Source organism: Crinia signifera, chromosome 3 (genome assembly GCF_055691185.1).
Source record: "Crinia signifera chromosome 3, ASM5569118v1, whole genome shotgun sequence".
Taxonomy (NCBI): Eukaryota; Metazoa; Chordata; class Amphibia; order Anura; family Myobatrachidae; genus Crinia; species Crinia signifera.
In genome coordinates this window covers 269,689,823-269,708,852 of record NC_139219.1, presented here as the reverse complement: position 1 = coordinate 269,708,852, position 19,030 = coordinate 269,689,823, and the positions used below count along the sequence as shown (strand labels likewise).

The 19,030-nt window shown below is 45.5% G+C and overlaps 1 pseudogene; it reads left to right on the top strand.

The window, feature by feature from the left end:
• Positions 1-14,585: 14,585 nt before the first annotated feature.
• On the top strand, positions 14,586-14,705 carry LOC146065527 (5S ribosomal RNA; annotated as a pseudogene).
• The last annotated feature ends 4,325 nt before the right edge of the window (positions 14,706-19,030 follow it).

Here is a 19,030-nt window from a genome sequence, read left to right as displayed (position 1 = left end):
TTGTAAATCCCGAAAATACAAATTCGTAAAAAAAAGGTGTATTTCTCCCTACGAATACACCTTTTTTCTACGAATCCATTTTGGTAAATGTCCCCCTAAATGTATTGCCACATTCAGGCGGAATTCTTTAGGAATTTGTTATTAATCAATTAATTTTATGTGTATTTTTATGTTTATTATTTTTCATACAGTGCATTATATTTTTATTTAAGTAAATGTATTTTTATCTTTATTTTTATTTCTTTAATGTATATGTAATAATATGGAATACTTACTCCAATGCGCTGCAGAGTGGGAGATTTTGGATTAGATTTGGAAAACCCCCTCTAAAACACCTGCGTTTGCCACTGTAAGAGGACATGATACTTGTGTAGTTTCACGGCACCAGCATGCTACTTCCGGTTTCTAAGCTCGGCAAACTATCTAAAATAAACTAACTTAACTCCATGCCAACATGGATAGTTCATACCCCCACTATCCATGTTGGCATGGAGTTGATTTTAGATAGCGTGGCGAGCGTAGCGAGCCACCGAGCCCGCAGCGTGGGCGTGCGAAGCGAGCCCCGCAAGGGGACTCAGACGCACGGCGCCATGTTGGCGCCGTGAAACTACACAAGTACCGAGGACATATATGTCGTTTGTTTCTCTATGCAACTGACATTTTAAATTAAAGTGCACATATACTGATAGTAGCATAACGCATGTAACAATAGATTGCACACATACATAGTTATATTTAAAGTTAACAGAAATATCTCATTCTACCAAACTAATTCTTACCATTTTCTTTGTCCACTAACTTCTCTAGATAACTGCATCTCGACTGCAATTTATAAGGAAGCCCCTGACCTTCCTTGTCTAACCGTAATGATGAATCTAAATCCTGCTGCTCGGTTCTATCTTTTATCTTATCTCACTGCCCAGGTACATACAGTACATAGGCGAATCTAGAATTATGCTAATGGGTGGTCCCAGATCAAAATACAAAAACAGTGTTACCTTTGCGCGGCGCAGCCGCGCGGCAAAAAGGGGGTGTGGCCTAATGGAAAGGAGGCGTGGCCTCATGTGAAGGAGGTGTGGCATCATAAAAAGGGGTGTGGTATTACACTTTACACCATACACAGTAATGCCCATTACACATTTTAGCAAACTCCGTAATACCCATTACACATAAAGCCACACGCCGTAATGCCAATTACACATAAGGCCACACACCATAATGCCCATTACATACTATATAACAAACCGTAATGCCCATTACATATTTGCCACATAAGTGCTGCTTACCTACATGCTCATTGCTAGGGGGTTCTTGCTTGATGGCACCATAGTACCCATTACACATGCCGCACACCATAGTACCCATTACACATGATGCCGCACACCATAGTACCCATTACACATGATGCCGCACACCATAGTACCCATTACACATGATGCCACGCACCATAGTACCCATTACACATGATGCTGCACACATAATGTCCCTTACACATAATGCTGCACACATAATGCCGCTTACACATGATGCTGCACACCGTAATGCCCCTTACACATTAAGCCACACATTATGCGTAATGCCCCCACATACCGCCACTTGTAGTGTCCCTTAAGCAATGCCCCCAAAAGTGCCACTTACTGTAAATTTTTATATGAGCCTTCGCTGCTGCTGCAGGGAGAGATGGAGAGCGGTGCAGTTGCTTCTATGGGGAGAGGAGCAGAGCGCAGCGCAGAGCACTCTCCCACTCCCCTCCTGGTGTCCCCTCTAGCAGAGTGGACATTTGGAATATTGCGCGCGCTGTTGTTGTGCGTGACGTCGGGGGAGCACGCCGGGCGCCGGAACCACATGATTAAAGGGGGGGGGGCTGAGGTGAAAGCGGGAGAAGAATTGGAGTGGAAGCTGCAGGGGTGACAGTCATTGACAGCTGGGCAGAGAGCAGGGGGCTGCCCGGCTGTATTCAGAGCACTGCAGGTCACGGCTGTTTGAAATAATACCCCTTTCACAACAGAAAATGCATGGATTTACCTGGGAATATGGTCCTAGGATCATGCAGGGACATTCCCAGGCTGACCCCTTATACACCAGCCTAGTCCCTGCATTTTCCTCTCCCTACCCCCTTTAACCAACCAGCTATATCTTCGGAACCAACTGACCCATTTACATGAGACCGTATCATATTGAAGAACTTTTGTGTTTGTTTTAAAATGATTTTAGTCCCGTGAAACTGGGCTGTTTGGTTCCAGAGAAATCTGCCCTCAAAGAACATAAACAGTCATGAAATTACATTTAAGAAATAAAAAATAAAAAACGGTTTAACCTCAATATCCCTGGAAACAATTAACCCATATGGATCCAGCCTGGTATCAGATTGAAGGCCCAGCGATTTGTGTTCGACTGAGATCAACCTCGAGCTTCAGTGATGCCGAAGGGGGAACTGGCAGCCGTTGAACTGGGTGGGGGTCGGAATTAGCGAGACCCATGTTATCCTATAGGAAAAACGTTCCAGCTTTGCCTGTCCGTATCTCCGGTTCCCATGGGGCTAGAGACACGGGGCTGGGCTCGTTGGAAAGCTCCATCCCTCAGCTACAAAATGGGCTAATGGGTGGTCCTATGCACCCCCGGACCACCCCCTAGATTCGCCTATGATACAGTATTTATAACACGTGTAAATGTAGGCACATTCTGCTTAATGTCCTAAATATTCGAATGATATAATTATAAAACAGTTTTTATTTTTTTAGCATAAAGCATCATATTGTGAAATATTATGTCCAGCAATGTGCATTTCGATTTTCGCAGTTTGCTAAGAAATGATGAAGTGTCTCTGTCCTCTACAGGTTTCCGATGACCAATGTGGACTTAGGACCTGCTCCCTGTAGACAAGCAATCTGTCATTTGTGAAATGGAACTCTCAAGGTATTCTGCAGGGATTATCACCTTTTACAGACAACAGCTATATCTATTCCCACAGAGACATCACTCACCTCTAAGCCTTTTGGTTTCCATTATGTTATTAGTGTCATGGAGATATTTCCATTAGGCTATTTTGACCAACTTTTGTCTTGCTCTTTATTTTCCTCTGCATTGATCTTATAACAGTCATATTTTTTTCATACTGCAATGCTAAATAATTCCACAGTGCCTCGTTTAAAACTAAGTGTTGGCTCAGCAGAATATGCCTAGATAAATGAAAAACAAACAAAAACTGCCTTGAAATGCTGTTATCCAGGGAGGAAAATCTGGAAGGAACACACTGTGAAAATCAGATCAATTGTTACAAGACACATCTCTTCACACTTTTTTCTGCAATGTGTCTGCAGGGAGGCACGTTCGTGTACAAGGTCTCATTCAGGATAGAACAGTGCTCTCTAAAGGCGTCCTCAAGCTCATTTCTCATGAGAAACCAACATTTAAAATGTCTCCCAAGTTCATTTTTACACGGCAAACATAACTGTGAGCAACTAGGGATTCTGGGTGAAACTTGCTATGTCATACTGTTTACACTGTACTGAAATCTTGAAAGTAAACTTTAGAATAGTTAGAAGCCATAATGGGCGACTATCGGGGGGGGGGGGTCTTCTGGACTGGAGTCTGGACAGAGAGTGGGCCTAGGTGGTGACTATGTGGTTTATAGCTGGGCCCTAGAGGTCTCAGAGAATCATGAGAGAAGCATTCCAGGTGAATGGGGTGCCGGAGGACTCAAGGGCAGTCGGGATTAAAACAGTCATTACCCCAACGTTGAAATCCAGACTGCTAAAACCCCAACACACAGGCAGCAGCTATTCTACCTCGTGGGGGTCCACGACCCCCAAAGAGGGAGTATGAAATAGGTGGCAAGTGTAGCAAGCCACTGTGCCCGCAGCATGGCGAGCGCAGCGAGCCCGCAAGGGGCTTAGTTGCGCTCCCCCCCTGTCTGAGTTCCCACAGTTGGGATTATGACATTGGGCTAATGGCTGTCGGAATCCCGACTGTCGGGGTGTTATACCACACCCGGTAAACGTTGCCTGTGTGCTGTGCTGTATGTAGGTGACAGGTTATATCACTTGTGATGGGCCCATTGTAATGGCAGAATAGAGGATGAGAGACTGGTATGGAGAAGGGGATAGATATTAAGGACAAAGTAGTGGTTCGGGTAGAGTAGTAAATCCTAGTTATATGGGACAGAGTAGTAGTTTGGGTAGAGTGGTAAGTACTAGATATATGGGACAGGGTAGTAGTTTGTGTATAGGACAGAGAAAGGGGGGCAGCTGCCTATTTTGTCAATTAGAGGCCACCCAAGTTCTGATGGCAACCATAAGGGAATTGATATGAAATCACGGCAGTCGGAATCCCGGCGTTCAAAATCCCAATGCCGGAATCCTGACCGCCAAAATCCCAACAAGGGGGGGACTTGGATCGCCTCCCCTTGCAGTCTCGCTGTGCTCGCCATGCAGCGGGCCCGGGTAGCTATCAAACCATGGATGAAGATAAAGTGGACAAGTTGCTCAAACCAACAAATGTACTGTAAATGTCTATTTTCTAGCGCAGCCCATAACATTAAAGTTAGAAACTAATTTACTTTTCCACTTCGTCACTCAATATTTTATAACTCTCTCCCACTTCAGATCTTCAGAGCTCAGTACAGGTTAGAATATTGTGTTGGTCATAGCGGTTGGAAAGAGCAACATCCAAAGGAACTGGAGATTCCATTGCATAGGCAATAGCTGGGCCTAGTAACTTTCTCTCTTTGTGGTAAAAGCATCTGTTCTGTGTATTGATTGAAGATCGGCGATGTAAATGTAAAGTATTGTTACATATCTAGTCTGTGCATAAATCTCACCTGTTCTTATAGCAGCACAGATTATATCAGAAGGAATTTATCACTGCCCCCCTTGCATTAACAGACGAGAACATACAATTGGACTATAGCAGAAACAATTTGTCTTTGCGAGTGCTCACTGACCTCAGATGAATCATGTGTGGTGATGTGCCGCAGAGCCGTGAGTGGTTTACCAGGGGTCAGCAGAGACAGGAGAAGATTAAATTGTCTGCACCACAGCCCTCCATCATATATTCAATATATGCAATTGGACTTTGGAGATTTGTTTCAGAATTTCATACACTTTGAGTTATTTTCTACACATTTACTTGTCAGCTAAAAGGTCCAGAACTCAGAGTTCCATTTTCTCATTCCTCCAGTCATAAATCTTCCACAGATTACAGCTGGTGGAAGGATGAAATACTTACAATGTGCATACAGTTGGAGAGTATTCCTTTCCTACTGTCATTAAATATCAGATGTACTGTAAGCCCAGTGCAAATCAGATCAGATACACTGATGCTTATTAGAAATCTACCTTATAAATTAATAGAAATAAACATGGGCAGGGCACTAGTCTAAGAATACTCAGTAAAGGGAAACAATAGCACCCTTACAGTGGCCTAAGTTTGCCCTAGTTGGCCGGACACACAGGGAATGGTCTGTGAAGACCACACTCAGTAGCTATAAATTGTAGAGATAAACATTTCATAGTGCATAGTCCATAAATGTTGATACTGACTCTCCTTGAGAAAGAGAACGAGAAGAACCAGCACTCCAGATATAGTCCAACGTGGTTTTATTCAGAGCATGTGGGATTTACACACACGGTCCGACAGCCGTTTCAACTGCACATTGTATGTTTTCCTCAGCCCCTGAAACTGTCCCATGGAATATTTGCCTTTACATTTGACTACAAATATTTTGCACATTTTGCCATCATCATTATGCATGCTATAAATTAAGCAAATGCTAATTCAGAAATACAGAATGCCTTTGCGAGGTACTGAAAACGTATTACTTATCATATCACCTGAATTTTGCACCTCTGCAAAAGCTCCTGCTTAGGTCTAGTCCCTAGCATGCCAGGAGGCAATCAACTGATCTGAATCTGTCTGTCAGGCAGAGACACCATATTGTTATTACTGGTCCAAAGTACATACTACTGCTATTGGCTGATCTGAGAACTGAACCAATAGACACCTCTGTATGCATGCTCTTTAGAATCAGCTCAGTGCCTGTATACAATACACACATTGGATGCCATTTTCATACCTACCAATGCACCAGTTTCGGCAATACTTGTTCAAGAGTCTAGACCCTTTTACCCCCTGTGGCAGGAGACTCAGCCCATGGGACCAAGATGGCAGTTGCGACAATAAAGGGATTCATTTCTCACACTGTATCACTCATTATATTATGAACTATAGGTGCTGGGCGGCATTTGGATTACCCTGCAGCCTCAGGTGAGATAAATTCTGCACTGCATAGTTGAGTTGCACTGTAAAGTGTACTGCTGAGAACTGGGCAAAATATTTTTAACACCGTAGACAGAGCACTTACAGAAATTTACATCTAAGGTATTTCCTTTTATAAGGAATACTCATTTTTAGGACATACCTTGTTTTTGATACAGTAAAGTGAAATGGTAATTATCCTGTCCCCAGCCATAAAGGTTAGTGTTAAGAGACAAAGACTAAAGGCCCCCCCCCATCCACTAGTGTGCTTTGGGCACTTTTCATCTGATTCCGAGCAAACCAGGATGAGGTATCGGATGAAAAGTGACTGTTTTGCATGCATTTTCCTCTGACACCGATCCAAGGTGTGTTCCTGTACACCACGGATCAGACTGGCAGATCGTCATGGCTGCCATGAATATTGATCACAGTCCGTAGCCAAGATTGGGATCACATATGATAAATCATATGTAAAAGGACCGCATATGTTGTATCTTAGGGGATCCTGCTGGTCGGAAGCTTCCAGGTGAGTTGGCGGGGTATCGCATGCTATACCTCAAACTAATGGATAGGGCCTTTAGATATTTCATCAAATAGCATCTTACTTTAAGATGCCTGCATCAGCTACCATGATGTTACTACCAGAGTAACTCCATACAATACTTTCGTTCTCCAGCTGTACTGAATTGAGACCAGTGCCTACAAACTGAACCTTCTACCAGCTATCCAGACTGGTCATAATAAGAAACAAGTGAGATTTAGCTGACCGCGACCAGGAGTTGTAGATCATCGTATCCACACATGCCCAGAAGTAGGTGTTCCAGGTATCAGTAGTAAGAGCCGGTGTGGAACAATCTTTTCCAGGTGCCGGTGTGGTATCGTTGTTGTAGCAATGAGTTACAGTATCTATCCACTATGCAGTGGGTGGAGTCATTAACATATATCTCATGGTTGCCTACATGACCCTCTCCATGAGGGAGAAAATGCTCTGTTCCTGCACTTCACTGGTAATGTATGATTGCCATAACCTGTGGTGAAACACCTTTCTTATCAATTACCTAGCTCCCCACATGTGATGGCAATCATACATTACCAGGGAAGCCCAGGAACAGAGCATTTTCTCCCTCATGGAGAGGGTCAGGTAGGCAACCATGATCTATCTTGTAAGCAGTGGGCGGTTACTGAAGGTAAGAGGGATCCTTCGGAGTGGTGTAGTAAGCCAACTGAGGGTGCCCATCTTTTTTTTGTGTGTGTGCTTACCTTTGAGTGCCAAGTAAATTTGTCAAAATAGGTGTGGAAATTCCCAAGCTAACATTTTTATTTATCATACTGACCTGTAATGTTTACCTTATATAGGAAATATAAAGATATTTAAACATTTTTAGTTGAATTTGTATAACAAATGTGAGCGTCCAGGATATTTTAAACATCGCTAACAGAGATGTTGGCACTTAGAGGTTTAATCCCAAATCAGAATCAGCCTTTGCTGTTATCTAGAGAGTATAATCTATGGTTTTATATGTATTTCCATTGATCTATGATCATTCATTTATTAATTTATAAAATAAATATTCATGCTCAGTTCCTTTAGAGATTGCAGCAGTGAGGATGGGCCTGGTGTACATTTCCATGTAATACAGAAACAGCAGCAACATCATAAAATTTGACTTTGAACAATATTCTTATTTTTATTTTATTGTCTGTAAAAAAAAAACCTGTAAATTGTTATCTTAGTTGAATATTCAATTAAGTCATATCTATTCTGTGCTTTATATAAAATAGGATGGATTTATTGCTGTACACGGGTGTAACGGTTCCCATACTGGTCATGGAGGATGGGTGACAAGATCCCTGGTTTGTTTGCAGTTGTTATGGTTCATGGGTATGGGTCATAGGGTCAACAAGAGGAAGGTCGACAGGGTCACAATCATTATGTCGACATAGGGAATGATGACAGTCAAATGGTCGACATGGGGTTTTTCACTTCTTTTATTTTATTTTATTTACAGTTTCTTATATAGCGCAGCATATTCTGCTGCTCTTCTTTTAATCCCGAATGTTGACACAGTGGACATGCACACTAAAACAGTGCACCGGGTGCCCTCGTAGGACTCACAAGCCATGCTTCTGGCACGGTGAATCACTACGCACGGCACACTATTTTATTCTCTTACCACGCCCTAGATTATATGTATATCCTTAACAGGTAGCGACAGCAAAGGTCTGGCTTTGTGATCATTTGCTGTCAGGCTGGAGGAAATTGTGTATATCTGATAAAAGCCGTAGCGCCTATGGAGGGGAACATTAAATTGAAGATAGCTGCTTTTATACATTTCATGCTGTATGTATGTCTATGAGACGGTCTGTGTCTATCATATACACGTGGCGGTGCTCACTGAACAGGATGATGGTATGTTATGCTGTGGCAGCAGGCATGACACACTCGGCATTATATGACTTGTTGGCTCGCTGATGTGGAGCATATGGAGAGGAATTGTAAGAGATGACTTCATTCAGCACTGTTGTTGGCTGTCTTGTGCCAACAGCTAAACAAAAATCCTGATGGATGAAGAGTGCCATGTTGTCAGATTGGATTTATGCCTTGCATCAAAACAGTTCTAAATTTACCGCTTTACCAAAGATTGTATTAGATATTGCTCCGTGTGTTATTCATTTGCAAAATATCAAAACTTATTGGGGGAAATCTACTACGAATACGACTCAATTGTATTCGTATTCTTAATATGAATGAATACAACTGCCAACGACCGTATTCTTACCAAAATACGATTCGTAAATAAGGGAGATTTACTAATCTGACGTATTTATGGATTCGTGTTTGGCCGATGGCATAGGCAGGCCAGATTCGTATTCGTATTTAGCAGCCTTATATATACCGCCGCTAAATACAAATACGAGTCGGCAGCCTGCAGGGATCAGTCAGATCCCTGCAGGCTGTGGTGTAAAATAATACAACCATAACCATCCCCAGGCTCAAAGAGCCAGTCCTGGTTTTAAAAAATCAGGGAACAAAAGATGTAAGTGTCGACTGGATTTTTTAAAACCAGCACCAGGCTCAAGGGCCCTAGGGGTCCCTCGTATTTCGAGAACCAGCACCAGGCCCAACCATCCGGCAGGGTAATGCCACTGCCGGGGGGGGACGACTTTTTGTACAAGTCCCCCTGGCCAAATCATTTACCCCCTGACTGGTCAGCCTGGGAAAGCGGGGTGCCCCCGATGAAGGTGTCACACCCCTCCAGAATTTACCTGACCAGGCTGAAGACTAGGGCTGTCCCCAGTGCCTCTGGGCAGTGGGCACCAGGCTGATGATAGTATAAAAATAGAATAAACTATTGTTTATTGCTGTGGAACTATGAGCCCCAGCAAGTCTGCGCCGCATGCAGGGACTTGGAGAACCACAAGTCCAAGCATGCGGGGCCCGCTGGAACTTGTAGTTCCACAACAGTACAAATAGTTAAATAAACACACTGACACAATTAAAGTAAAACTTTGGTACTTGTGGAGTTTTACGGCTCCAGCGCACGCCCGCTCTAGCTTTGATTCCTGGCAGCTTGCCAAACTGCCTTACGCCAGCGCGTACCCGCTCTTTCTAGCTTTGAATTCTGGCAGCTCGCCAGCTGCCTTACTTGTGTAGTTTCACGGCGCCAGCATGAACTACGTTGTCATCGTAGTGACTCCGCACAAGCCTAACGCGGACAGGTCATTGTGGCACCTGTAGTTCCAAAGAGAAATAGACAGCCCGGCACACCGCTAACAAAGGGGGCATCGAAAGTAGACACCCCGGCACACCGGGCTGCCCTACTTCTCTAAGCTACGTTACGGGTGTCTAAAATGTAGACGCTAAATTTAGAGTCCCTGCAAACCTCTAAGAAGGGTTCACCTAAATTTAGACGCTAAAACGTCTAAATTAGACTCTCTGCAAAACGCTAAGAAGAGTCCATCTAACTTTAGACGCTAAAGCGTCTAAATGTAGTTGGGTATAGGGGTGCAGTGTGCAAAACACTATTAAACCTGTTCACAATGACACTAGTCGACGTAACAGCTGTCGACCTTGTTTATTACACCATCCACGCCATCCCAAAGCGTGGCTAGGGGACACGGTATGTGTCCTCCCAACCTTTTCATACCCCCACTATCCACATCAGCGTGTAGTTGAGCGCAGCGAGCCCCGTGAGGGGACGCGGATTATTTCACATGAATTGCTCACCATGTTTCGCATCATGCCTCTGCACTGCCGTGATAAAGCACTGGCCTGTCTCCCTCAAGATGCCCCCAAAAACCCACTGCTGGGGCAGCATGCGGCCGTCGTGGCTCTTTCGCTGGACGTAGAGGCTCTCGTCCACCTCCACGATGGTGTCTGGGCCACCAATGCGCTGCCGAGGCTGTGATAGCAGATCAACAGTGCAGGCCTCCCGTATCAATTTATTGTACATGACGGTCGTCTTCTGCGATATGCCTAGGTGACGCTCGCAGAACCGGATGCTGGTCAGCTCTTCAGCCCAGCAGTACACAAAGAGGATTAGGGTGAAAAATGTCAGATGACACCTACTGAACCACTGCGCTGACCTGACGCTTACTTTTTTACGGCAGCTGCGGATCCGCTCCGCTCCCTCACATTCAGCCTCATAGGATGACCATTGGGGCAGGTCAGGGTGTGTGGCAGGAATTGGTGGCCTTGCAGGAATGCCACCGCCTCCTCCTCCGTCTGGGGCAGAGAGAATAGTCAGGTTTGCCATCATGTACGTCAGTCTCTCACACAATCCTACAGCTGACTGACTACGCTTACTGCGTACCGCTCTGACTGACTACGTTACACTGTCCGCGGAAACAGCGTACGCTGCCTCCGACTTTACGACTACAGGAACACTACGCTGACTAAGGTGGTCACGGGGACATGATAACTGCAGCTAAAAACACTATCCCGCGCTCAGGTAACTAATGGAGCTTAGAGAAGTAAGGCAGTTTGGCAAGCTGCCAGGATTCAAAGCTAGAGCGGGCGCGCGCTGGCGCCGTGAAACTATACAAGTACCGAAACTTTTTTACATTCAGAACTCATACATCCTGATACTTACCTACCTTGACACATAGGTAGGCATCTGTCCGTCCACTGGTCCTGTAGTAATCCATAGGGGGTACCTGTTGAAGGAAATCATACTCACCAGGGTCCTCCGGCGTTGCGCATGTCCTCTTCAATCCATGTAGGCATCCTGGGTACTTGGCAAAACAAAAAAACAGCAGGTCGCGATCCCTTAATGAACTGAGGAGAGCCGCAAAAAGCTTTGTTTACTTTCTGCAGGTCCCCCCAAATAGCGATATTGGCTGACTGACTAGTGGCCAATCAGGAGTGGCTAGGCTGGTAGGCGGCCAATAGGCTGAAAAATTAGGTGTATTTTCCATCCGCTTTTTTCACTTTTGATGCCTGGGCATGTTGTCACTAGTGCCACCATGCCATGGTAGGCTTGCTTGGGCCCTGCAGTATACAGTAAATAACAATATATTTACTTTATTATTACTAATAATACCAATACACCCAAATCCCCAGGGATGTGGAAAAAGCTCTGAGGACTAGAGGACACATTTTTCTGGGGGTGCTTACTTCTCTATTGATTCCAACCCTGGGCTGACCAATTGCTGTTTTGGCCATGCTGTGCCTCTCCATACAATAGCATTAGCAGCACTGACAGGTTACCCTTAGTGCTTGTTATTGGGAAACCCTTGCTGGTTGTAAAACCTACAGATTTGTCCGCTAGTGTTGCTGCTGCGATATGTACTCATTGCAGTAACCAATTCACGGCATAGAGGACATTCACTGATCTATAAAGATTTATGCAGCGCTTTAAAACCACCGCTGACTGTTCCAGTTAGATTTAAGGTGGAATAGGAACTTCAAATCAAATGGGTATTTCCAGTGGATTCTAATTGACACTGTGAACAAGCCAATAGGCGAAACACGTGTCATAGACGCCTCTGACACGCCCACAACCCGAGCCTGGACGCAGTAACGATCGGAGAGGAAGAATTCCGGTCCACGCAGCCCGCCCTTGCATGCCAGGTACCCGCAGCACACATCGGGTGGAGATAGCTTTCACCCCGGCTCTCCGCCACACCAGTGGTGGTATACAGCAGTCACGATCCACTGATCACGGCTAGTTTGGACACACCACTGAGCGGGCGCCGGTACCAGTGAAACTCTCCCCGGCTGCTCTATGTGCTGCCCGATAATACACATAGCAGCACACATCCATTCCCCTTTACCCCTATCTCTCACGTGGCACTTTTTCATGCTTTATTTCTGCAGTACCACACACTTACTATCATCTTCATATCTGTGCATATACATGCACTGTTGGACAGCCAATTGTGTACTTGCTGCGGAGCAATCTATGTGTTTATTTATTATTGAATTTCTGACTTACTGCTTAGCAATCTAGTTGGTTTCTGCCACTGTACTATCAATTTTCTGTTGATTCACCGCAGAGCAATTAATTTACCTGTCCACATAGGCTTCACAGCCAGCAATTGGACGCTCATACCTGTACCAGCCATCTGTTTAACAGGCATTTTCATGTATAAAAAGTGTTTTTTCAACCTGAGATACCATTGAGTAGCTTATCATTTAAAACTTAAAACCCTTTTTGTACTGTATGTGTCGTGTATTTGGGGATTCTTAGTTTGCCTTTTAAGCAACCAGATCCCTGCCCACCCAGGGCAACAGCCCACACCTCACTGTATGTATCCATGAGAATAATGCCCCTTTCAGACCGCACTTTGTAAACGGTATATTGCCGTTTTTTTACCGTTTTAAAACGGTAATCTGTGCGGTCTGAAAGGTGCAGGACCACTTAACCGGTTAGAAAATACCGTTTTTTCTAACCGGTTAAAATGCAGGGTCCTACCCGTTTCAGAACCGGTATTTTAGGCTCAAAATTGGGTTCTGAAACGGTATTTAGGACCCAGCCAATGAGCTGGGTCCTAAATTCAGCACAGTGAATATTTAATGAGCGCTCATTAAATATTCACAGCACTGGAGCCGCCCCGCGCCCCCCCCGCGCGCGTGTCGACACCCCCCCGCGCGTGTCGACGCCCCCCCCGTGTCGACCTACCCCGTGCAGCCGGTACCTCCGTTGTGGATCCCGGCACTGCAGTTCTGTATGGTCGGAAGCACTTATGAAAAAAAGTGTCTTTCAGAAAATGGCTGCCCCATAGGAAAACCTGTTTAAAAAAACTGTCTTTCATATGGGGGCAGCCATTTTCCAAAAGTCACTTTTCTTATAAGAAAAGTGACTTTTGGAAAATGGCTGCCCCCATACGAAAGACAGTTTTTTTAAACAGGTTTTCCTATGGGGCAGCCATTTTCTGAAAGACACTTTTTTTCATAAGTGCTTCCGACCATACAGAACTGCAGTGCCGGGATCCACAACGGAGGTACCGGCTGCACGGGGGTAGGTCGACACGCGCGGGGGGTGTCGACACGCACGGGGGGTGTCGACACGCGCGCGGGGGGGAGGTGGGATCTGCACGGAGGGGAGGGGAGGGCTGAAGGCTGTACTGGCTTTGACCCTGTATTTGGAAAGTTTCCAAAAACGGGTCTGCCAGTGTAAAAAAATCGGCACTTAAACGGTAATATACCGTTTAAGAGCTGCGGTGTGAAAGGGGTTTTATCTGGCAGACCCGTTTTTGGAAACGTTTTCAAATACAGGGTCAAAGCCAGTTATGCGGTCTGAAAGCAGCATAAGATATACTTTCTTAATACACCTGTTTACTCTTTCATAAGAACGTACCTAGTACATATGTGTATTTAACATGCAGCAGACTCTATCTAAGTTGTGGTAGTGTTTAATTAACTCACGTGCCACACTTGCAAGTCTTAATCATCTTACCGATATTCACCCACATGCATGTTTCAATTTCCATGCATTCTTACTTGTAAAATATTTTCCCTTGGGTGTAATCTGGCCCTCAGTGACACCAATACTGAGATCAGATACATTACTCCAGTTTGGAGACTTGGGTACACTCCTACAAAACTCTTTTCCCCCTCATTCTGCTGGAGTTACCGTGACATCCCTATCACTTTCAATCGCCATTCGATGTCTAAATGACAGATGGTGAATAGCAGAAGAGTGATTCCACGACACCCACATCCTTATCTCAATCTCCTCTGTCTACGCTGCTCTCTCATTTGTTGCGGGTAACCCTGATCTCTCTGCAATGCCATTGGCAACAGAGGATTAGGTGTTATTTACATCAAAAAGCAGAAGCACATATAAGTCTTCTCATGACCCAAGTATGATCCCATCCATTGGTGCATTTACTGCCATACATCACTGGTACGCCTGATTCCCATTCCGAACTCTGAAGCTAAGCAGTGATTGGCCTGGTTAGTACTCGTAAGGGTGACCAACGGGGAATACCAGGAGCTGTAACACACCGGATTGCAGAAACTACTTGGTCAAGGAGCAAATCATCTCTGTATACCTGGTCCGCCTTCTTCCTACATTTAAAATACTAAAAGCTTTAAGATTTAGATAAATTATATCGCAACGGCCACCGACACAAGGGTTGAGTGTCACGCATCAAAAGTACACTTCAGTGAGAAACTTGGTCGGGGAATTTGTCCGATCCATTTAACTTACCCTAACAGTTTCCACATATTTTCTCACTTAGGGCCTTATTCTGATCGGTGCGGCCCGATCAGAATATGCGGCCGCAACCGTGCAGGCGAATCCCCGCCTTCCATACGGATCGCCACCTGCCGTCCGTACGCGGATATGTGGCGATCCGCATGAAATTGGATGGGGATACGCCTCCTCCGTCTTGGGAGCAGCCCCTGCATTCGATGGTCGCCGAACATCGAATGCAGGGCCGCACGCTCCACCAGGTCCCGCAACACAAGACCACACGGACACTTGTCCGTGTGAAATCATGTATGGGGGCGGGCAGCTGACATCCGGCGATGTCAGATGCCCGCCCCGTACCCACGCGTCACGGCCTCATTACCATGCATACGCCCCGCGTTTGCATGGGAACGCCCATGAAACGCGGGGCGTATGCATAGGGTAATGAGGCTAAGTAGCCCCTCACGCCCCCTGTGCGGCGTATAAAGAATCCGTGCGGCGAAATCGCCTGCACATGCGCAGAGTGACCTCTGCACATGCGCAGACGATCAACATCGGCGGTCCGTCTGCATGCGGGAATATCCGCACCGATCAGAATAAGGCCCTTAGTGTGCTCAATCGAATCATTTTCGCCACCAAGAGTTCATTTTGTGACTATTATCCTATTTGCATCATGGTCATTATGTTTATTGTTATTTTTATTACTATGTGTCATGCGTACTGATATTTTAGCATAAGTTCTTTAATAAAAGTTATATTTTAAAACATTCAATCCATTTCATTGTATAAGTGTGCCCCAAAAACCCCTTTGTTCTCCCTTTGTCATCCTTGTGACAAAATATTTTTTCAGTTTTGTTGCTGAACTTTCTTTGGGAGCACCACCAACCGGACACCGCCTTTCATTTTACTTCTGAGCGGTAAGAACGTTGGTTCAATATATAGATGTACGTATATAATTGCTAATCTAAAAATTGCATATTTGCCAGTGCCGACCCACACCCATATTGTAATCAGATGATGATGTCAGCTGCCTGCCCACGGAAGCCAGGTAGCCACCCTCATTCTCATGGGGTGCCCAACATTTTCCTGGGTGCACCCAGTGTTTTCGTGGGTACGCCTAGAAAACGCTGTCCGCCTATTGTACGCCCACCCCGAGCACCTCGGAGACTATGCAAGTCTATGCAAGATTGCCTGAATAGTCTTGTTTGCTACAGCTTAATTTACTCAATTCCTGCTAAGACACAATCAGACATGGAAAGAACAAAATAAATTACTGGGGAGAAAAAATGGTTATGTGCAACAGACATTTACAGTTGTGAGCAATGGCGCTCAAATACATATAACCATGCAAATGGATAAAGCTTCCATTACCATGTTTAGTTTTTCTATTTTACCTGGGATCAAATGGATATATAACATTGTAAAAAAGAAAACCCAAATATCTCTCATATAATACAATTAAAATGACATTGTCATTATATGTTCCATGCTGTGACCACAAGAGGATAAAATCTGTGCAATATCCACCATCTAATGAAGTTAACAGGGGTGCCCCATCATTTTTGCACTCACTGGTCAGTATTCAATTACCCATGATAATTGATCTGGGGTAATTGTTTGACTGTGGCAACACCAGGCAATATCCAATTGTAAAGTGCAACGGAATATGCTGCTCTATATTAGAGATGTGCAGACTCGGATTCCAGAGATCCGAGCCCCCACGGACGTCATCATTCCGATCCCCCCGGTTCCGAGCAGCGCTCAGAGATTCCCGCCTGACTCGGGTCCGTCCGCGTGGTCAGAACGTCATCTCACGGTGCCGGATTTTGCGAGGCTTTAAATAGCGGCTGCTGCGCCCGCCATCTTCACTCCAGTCTAGTAGTGAGTTGGGAGAGGGTGTGTTGGTGCTGCTGCTGGGGCTTAAACTTGAGCTTGATCGCAATATTTTTTATTTGCTGGGGCTGTCTCTCAGTGCTGCTGTGTAATCTAACTGTGTACTTGTAGTACTACTGTCTCCTCTGTGCGGTCTACCTCTGGTGTGCTGTGCTGTAATTATTTTATTTGCTGGGGCTGTCTCCCTCAGTGCTGCTGTGTACTCTGTTCTCCTCTCTGCTTAGGGTGGGCTCTCCCTAGCAAGGCGGACAGTCCAACTGTGTACTTGTAGTACTACTGTCTCCTCTGTGCTGGGGCCTACCTCTGGTGCTGTGCTATTATATTATATATATATATATATAGTCCACTGGTGCTGCCTGCACTGAATCTGCCAGTATTATTTAGTTACTCAGTCCACTGTTTCCACTGGCAGTGCTACAGCCTACCTAGTGTACCTACCTAGTACATACTAGGCTGATATTTATAATCTAATTAAAAAATAATATTTGTGCTGCGTGGGACTGTAAAAAATATTTCAAAGCTGCTGGTGCACTGACGTGTGCCACTGCCAACCAGTACCTAATAAAATTAATTATTATAAATTCTGCTGGTGCACATATACTAGTATTGCTGACGTATCTACCTGTCTTGTGCCTAGTACTGCCATATCTACCTAGTTTTTTAACCCCTTCCCGCCCGCGGACGTACCTGTACGTCACGGCAGCGGGGTAGTTCGCGCACCTTGCCGTACAGGTACGTCCCCGCTGTGTCATGTCGCCTTGTCAAGTGACAAGGCGACATAGTATAGATGGCTGCTGTCATCAACAGCAGCCGATCGTGTCAGTGCGCCCGCGGACCAATCAGAGTGGTCCCGCCCCGCCGATCGCTGTGATTGGTCAGTCAGTCCTGACTACACCAATCACAGCCTTTCTATTGTAAAAGGGGTGTTTTGCTTCTCTTCCCGGGCTCTAACCCTCTCACTGTGTTAGAGCCTTGGAAGGAGAAGCTGTGTCAGAGCTGTGTCAGAGTTTAGGCTGTGTTTAGGCTGTGTAAAATTGCGCTGATCACCACAATACCCCTGCCTATATCACCCTCCCTGTGGTCATCTGTGCAGGGATCACCCTCCCTGTGGTCACCCCTGCCTATATCACCCTCCCTGTGGTCATCTGTGCAGGGATCACCCTCCCTGTGGTCACCCCTGCCTATATCACCCTCCCTGTGGTCATCTGTGCAGGGATCACCCTCCCTGTGGTAACCCCTGCCTATATCACCCTCCCTGTGGTCATCTGTGCAGGGATCACCCTCCCTGTGGTCACCCCTGCCTATATCACCCTCCCTGTGGTCATCTGTGCTGGGATCACCCTCCCTGTGGTCACCCCTGCCTATATCACCCTCCCTGTGGTCATCTGTGCAGGGATCACCCTCCCTGTGGTCACCCCTGCCTATATCACCCTCCCTGTGGTCATCTGTGCAGGGATCACCCTCCCTGTGGTCACCCCTGCCTATATCACCCTCCCTGTGGTCATCTGTGCAGGGATCACCCTCCCTGTGGTCATCTGTGCTGTGATCACCCTCCCTGTGGTCATCTGTGCTGGGATCACCCTCCCTGTGGTCATCTGTGCTGTGATCACCCTCCCTGTAGTCACCACCTAATTTTGTGTGTTGTGATCCGTATAATTTTTCTGTACCTTATCCGTACACCATAATTTTTCTGTGCGTTATTCGTACCCCATAATTTTTCGGTGCATTTGTACCCCATAATTTTTTATGTGCGTTACTCGTACCCCATAATTTTTCTGTGCATTTGTACCCCATAATTTTTTCTGTGCGTTATTCGTACCCCATAATTTTTCGGTGCATTTGTACCCCATAATTTTTTCTGTGCGTTACTCGTACCCCATAATTTTTCGGTGCATTTGTACCCCATAATTTTTTCTGTGCGTTATTCGTACCCCATAATTTTTCGGTGCATTTGTACCCCATAATTTTTTCTGTGCGTTACTTGTACACCATAATTTTTCAGTGCATTTGTACCCCATAATTTTTCAGTGCATTCGCACACCATAATTTTTGCAGTGCATTTGCACATTGTCAGTGCTACAAAACCCCACACGTGTTGAAGCACCTCATAAATACATACACCAATAAAACTATGGCCCAACGAACATATACTGCCGAGGAGGCATACGCGTTTCTGGCCTCTGAAACTGAGTCTGCTAGCGAGGATGAGACAAATTTCCGTTTGTCATCCTCTTCATCATCTA